A 6,451-nucleotide genomic window follows, 5' to 3' on the forward strand; every position below is an offset into this window, starting at 1 on the left:
GTGTTGATGTCCACAGGGGTGGCCTTGATGGGAATTTTTACACAAAGTAAAGCTATGGAGAGGGCCACCCTTTCTAAACAAAATTGCTCCGTTTCCATCATCCTTTTCTTTCTGGAGCTACCTGCGGGGAGGGGAGAGCATTGGTTTCGTGGGTGGCATTTTGGAAAGAAAATGTCGTAATCTTTTTAGAAAAAAGGAAGAAAAGGTGCAGCTACTCAAGAGGACGGGATGAAGGATGATGTGGGCCCCAGAGGTGTGCAGTGTTCCTTTCAGTCGGTTAAATACACCCGCAGATATGCGTTTCCATCTGAGAGAAGCAGGGTGGGGTTGGGGGAATGGAAAGGAGAAACAATTCCCTATTTTCTTTACTGATGACCCATGACAGTTGTGGAAGGGGGGCAAAAGGGGGGGAAACGAGGCAGGAGGGGGGAAACAGAGGGGTCTTTCAGTGACAGAGCAAGGAAAATGGCAAATTATCCATGGTTTCCAGAAATCCGTGGAGGCCCCTTCGGCCCCTGCCCTGCTAAATACAGTGCTGGCTGTATGCATTTCCCACCTCGGAGATGTCTGCTTGAATATCCTTTGGCACTGTGCGCTGACGTGTTTGGTTGTGTACAGTCTGCCTACGTGTGGGATGAATCTTGGCCTCCAGGGGAAGTCCTGGTACAGATCTACTTTATTCTAGTGCTGCGGAAGAAATGCCCTCCAAAGAGACACTGGGCAACTCTGCAGCCAGATAAATTCTTTCCACAAGAATTTTTCAAATTCGAATGGAGTTAGTTCTCAAGCCTATGTGTGGGGCAGGGGGACAATGCATGCTTGGGGTGGCTTGGTTTGAAGTGCGTTTTTTCGTTTGGGCCAGTCTTGGGTGAAACAATGTCCTTTTTGTGCCCAGAGTAGAGTGGGGGAGGCGAAGGGGATGTGCGCACTTATGCAGGGAGGGCCTGCAAGGGTGCCGGCCCTGAAATGAAGAGGGAGCAGGCAGAAGGTGCTCACCCCCGCCCCTCCTCAGCTGGGAGGCCTGCAATCATTCTCACATCAGCTGCTTGAGGCTACCAATCAATCCAGAACCTCCTTCAAAGCCTCTGAATTTTGCTTTTGTAGATTTTTTGAAGTCAAATCTTCTGGGCTTAGATCAACACACACACACACACACACACATAACCCCTGCTGTCGCTGTCACTAGATTTAGCTCCCCAAATCCAGGCTGCACCTGCCACAGGATATTGCTAAAGCCAGAGTTAATTTCGCTGAGCAGTTTCATCTTGGTCCACTTCATGTTTTTGAATTCTTAAGAACGTCTTCAGTTGAGATTAAAAAAATCACCCCCCCACCCAAGATGCTTGTGAGTCAAGTGTGGGAAAACTGTGTGATGTGTGAGTGTATTCTCTTCGGTGTGTACAAAAGAAGTCGCAGGGAGATTCATCCGAATGGAATTTAACTATTGGGTTAGGGAGAGAATTCAGATATAAACACAGAGAATGGAGAAATAGCTGAAGTGTTTGCCTTTTTGCTTTTCTCTACCTTAATGCTCGGCTACATAAAGTCACGTTGGGTTCGAACACAAATGCATTTTGTTTGTAGTAATTAAAATGTTTTAATGAGACAACCATAAAATCCACCATTAATTATTTTATTTCAAACACTTCTGCCTTCTTTTGAACCAGGTCTATTTAGAAATAGTTTAGAGAGTAGCCTGCAGTTTTATTCTTTCCTCTGCATTATACACAGGAGTGGAGAAGTCATTTATAAATAATTACACAATGTTTTGGGTCTTTGGGCTTGTATAATATATCAAAGCGATTAGTACACTTATTGTTTCCATTGTAAATGCTTTTTTTCTCCTTTCAGTTTCACTTGCCTTGTCTTCTAGCTAAACCTTTTTCTGGAAATCTTTTGTCTTCTTCATTCTTTTTGCTTGTTACAGTCCAGGAGCATTCTTCTTATTCAAACACTCGCAGCAGGGGCAAAGAAAGCGACTTCGGCCGCATCTTAAGTTTTACCATAACTTTCTGGCATTTTCTTTTCTTTCAGTTTTCCCAGACTACCTAGGGGCAATGAAGAATTATAACATACATGAATTATTGGTACTTCCCTCGAGTTAAAGGGGGGAAGAAAGTGCCTCATTTTCTATGCCCCCGAGGGCCGTAGCGAGCCGGCGGCGGCTGAACAATGTATCGATCGCTTTGCATCTCTTTGGGCCGCCGGCCGCGCCCGAGGCCCCACCCTCGCCGCCACTGCCGCAGCGGGTCTGCTCCGGCCCCGGGCAGCCGGCCTTCCTCGACTTCTTTCATGGAGCCACAAATAAAGACTCCTTGACTGGAAGAACGGGGTCTTCTTCCTCGCGCCGGCTACCTTGGCGCCGCGGCTCCTTCCACGGCGCGGGGCTGGGCGGGGGCGCGCGGGGCTGGGCGGGGTCGCATCCCTGGGCGCGCGCGCGCGCGCGCTGGGCTGTACGGACGTCAGGCTCCCGGGCGCGCGGCCTCCGACTCCCCTGCCAGGCCCGCTCGCCTCCTGAGCCGCGTGAGGGGATTAGGGCCGCACGAGAGGCGACTGCGCCGCGGCTGCCGGCCACGTGAGGAGAGACGTGGCTTCAAAGGTCCCCACCCAACTAATCCTTGTCATCCGGTAGGCCCGCCGCGCCGCGCCAGCCCCGCGCCTGGCCCTGGGGCTGGCTCGCGGCCCCAAATCAACCACCTGTCCCCTCCCCAGCCGGCTCCGGCGAGCTCGGGGGCGGCCCCCCGCGCCCACCGCGCCTGCGCAGCCGCGGGGGCCGTGGTCCACTTAGGACCCTTCAGATGCTCTCCTGGAGAATAAGGACGAAATCGGGGTGTTAGCATTAAAATAGGGCCAACAAGAAGACAAATGATAAAAGATGCGTCCAAGAAAAAATACGGGCGAAGAAAACCCGCGGGAGAGGTCCAGCTCTCCCCGCTGGGGCGTCTTCCGGGCGGGAGGGCGTTCTGTCACTCGGTCCCCCCTCCCCGCCGGCCCCCGCCCCCCTGCCCGAAGAACACGTCGCAATCTGTCAGGCCCTCGGCCCTGTTTCCATATGAAGGGCGCGCCGGCGCCTTGGGAGCGATGAATGGCCGCTCGCGGTCGGGCGGGCGCACACGCCCCCGGCCCGGGCTGGATTTGGCCGCATTTGCATAGCAGGTGCTGATCCTTGTCCATTCTTACTTAAAGAAGTTTTAATATGGGATAAATTACCAGGAATTAGGAGCAGGCGTGGGCGGGAATAAAGGAACCGTGTCGCCCGTCTTCTTCCCGCTGCCTGGCGCGGGGAAGGAGAGAACTATTCAGTGAGATTCAACTTTTAAAAGTCGTCTCCTCAACAAGCCACAAACCCCCGAAAAGGAGTGGAGAGAAAACAGGAGGGTACTTTCAACGATTTGATTTTAGAATCTGTTCTGCCGCGAGTAAAGCAATAATCCCAGAGATAGTAATACGATTAGCGCTCAGAGATCTTTGAGTCAGAAAGTCTAGTCGAGTTTAAAACGTTAATCCTGACCCTAATCCGCCCAGTTGGCGGTGTGGAAGTGCTGTGCCACGAGACTTTGTTTTCTTCCCCTACTCTTAAAGAAACATCGGGCGAGGCCCACCTCGGCCCATTTCTTTTTTCTTCTTCTTCTTTTTTTTTTTTTTTTTTTTTTTTTTTGCGGTACGCGGGCCTCTCACTGTTGTGGCCTCTCCCATTGCGGAGCACAGGCTCCGGACGCGCAGGCTCAGCGGCCATGGCTCACGGGCCCAGTCGCTCCGCGGCACGTGGGATCTTCCCGGACCGGGGCACGAACCCGTGTCCCCTGCATCGGCAGGTGGACTCTCAACCACTGCGCCACCAGGGAAGTCCTTGGCCCATTTCTTGATGAGGAGGAGGGCACACCGACTCGACCACCACCAGGGACCAGCCAGGGCTTCCTCTGGGCAGGGGTGCTAGCTCCCCCTTTCCCTGGGGAAACAGGGCCATGTGGCTATGCCGGCCTCTGGGATTCATTCCATCTGTCTGGAATCTCGCAAAGGCTTGGAGCAAAGTGGAGTTTCGAAGAGATGGGATTTTGAAGAGACAGTGATTGGGGCAGGCTCATCGACTTGGTCCTGTCTCCCAGCCTCCTTTCAGCCAGACCCAATGGTATCCTCTTCAGAGGGAAGAGGTGTTCAGGGTCTCAGGGACTGGAGAAGGGGAATGGCTGCCTCACACTCCAGCCTGCCAGGTGTGGCTCTGCTTACCATCTTCAAGGGAGAAGCGTCTGGAGTCTGGGGCCCTTGAGGGGTCTCCAGATACTTGGGGGACTGAGAAGGGGCCACGGTGAAGATACTGCTGCCCGCATGCTCTCCCCACCACGATGCTGTCAGACTTAACGTCAGACATGCTGTCAGGCAGCATGGGGACAACAGGCGGCCTGCTCTCTGAGGGGGCAAGTGCCAAGGCTTTCATCTTCCTTGCCCTCTGTCTGAGGAGCTTTACTCCTTCCCTCTCAGTCCCACACATTGCTTTTTAGAGCTCAGCCCTCTCTGACCTCTGGTGTTTTCTCTCTCCTTGCCCAGGTTGACCCCACTTTGGGGCAGGATCGCGCCTGGAACGGTGCAGGCAGGCCTCTGGCTTGCCCCAAGCGCTTCCCAACATGCCTGCTTTTCCCGGAAGAAAGTGTGAGATGCCCAAACGGACCATATGGTTTGGAGCGAGAGCCTTGGAGCCCACAGACAATGGGGAAGTGAGAGGCCCAGGTCAGTGGCGGAGCTCGCGCGGCTGCAAACCTCGCTTTCAGCTTAATGAAGCTGTTGTCTGGGGGTAATGATGCAAATGCCCCGGCCCTTTCTCGCCCGCGATAGTCTAGAACGTGATTTGTCATACAATCTGAATCTTTGGGAGGACTTTAGACAGAACCTCCCCCAAAGATGGAGATGAGCCATATGTGCACTTTGCATCTGAAGTGGGGGTGGGGACAGCGGGAGGAAGGACGCCGCCCACACCGACTTTCCAGAAGGACAGTGTTCTGACAGCCTGGAAGACCCGGTCCAGGTCCCGATGAGCCCAGTGCTGCCTGACCCCAGGAGGCTCATGAATGGGTGCAGCACCGTAGTATCTAAAGACAGATTAGCAATGTGTGTTGGAAAAAAATGGGGAGGATCTGGATAGTCCGAGTGGGGTGGTCATTGTTTGCCTCATTCCTTTTCCCCATGCTGCACGGTGAGGATGGAGGAGGGGCCATTCTGGATGGAATGCTCACTTAATAACAGTGCTTAGATTTCACTGTGCTGAGTGCTCCAGCTGATGCTAATTGGGGCCAGGATGAAACTTCAAAGAGTATTTCTGAAACAGAAATAGTAAAAGAGAAGCAGAGACCAGGTGCCAGGCATCCTGGACCTGGGGCAGGCTGGGGTACATACGAACTAAAGTGAGAAAGGCAAGCAGGGAAAGTGTGAAAACCAGCTCCTACTGTGTGCGTACGCGAAGGAGAAAGCAGGCGTTTCATTGCACCTCCAGCTTGGGCACTGTGGGTCCCCCCAGAGTCTGGGCACAGAAATATATTACTCATGATCAGTCTAAGCGAAGTGGATTGCTGTGGAATGCATCTGTCTAACAGCCTTGTTTTGTTGGATGCATTAGAGAAGCACCAGTGGCCCCAAATGACCCTAATAACAGCAGTGACAGTGAGGGGCATGGGGGGAAGGGTCTGTGGGATGGAGTCCACCCTAGAAAAAAAGAGGGCAGGGGAAGCAAAGATAACATGAGTGCACCCACAGCCCTTCCTCACCTTTAGGGGAGTGGGGAGTTGGGTTGCACACTTCTCCGGGATTACTGCACCTCTTGTAACCCAAGAGTTGGTCCACAAGTTGGCATCGAAGTCCCAGGCTCTGCTGGGGGCTCAGCCGCTGAGCTGACAGAGGGCTTGCCGGGTGGGTACCTGTTCACTCATTCTGTGGCAGTGTAACCTTAGGAGATAAAATGGGGTGGGGTGGGAAATGGAGGCACCTTAATCCGAGGGGGAGAGGTCCCTAATTACCCTTGCTGGCTGGGGGTGGTGGTCAGGGCAGACTGAAATCCTGGTCACGCTTTCGCCACCTATCGCTCCCATGGCCACAGGTTGAGTTGTAGGCAAGCTCTGCCAAAGCCCTGGTCACAGGGCACTCTTTCTGCGCCCTCAGACGCCTCCAGCCTCCTCTCTGGGCACTGAGGGAGAAGAGGGGGGCGTTACCGCAGTAACAACACCAGCTCTCAAAGCCCAAGCCCCAAGCTGCTCACTGCAACACCTGTTACTGCCAGAGGTGGCTGTCCTGGAGTCCAGGGCGGGCTGGAGGTGGGGGGCGCTGGGAACCCAGCGGGACTGGATTTTCTGCTCATTTGAGGGCTATGCAGAAAGCTTTGTTTAGAAAAATGGGAGTCTTTCTAAAACATCCCAGTCTCCTTTCTTGCTTTAACAAATATGGGCCAGATGCTATTTACATGCAT

Source organism: Lagenorhynchus albirostris, chromosome 3, assembly GCF_949774975.1.
Source record: "Lagenorhynchus albirostris chromosome 3, mLagAlb1.1, whole genome shotgun sequence".
NCBI classification, from domain to species: domain Eukaryota; kingdom Metazoa; phylum Chordata; class Mammalia; order Artiodactyla; family Delphinidae; genus Lagenorhynchus; species Lagenorhynchus albirostris.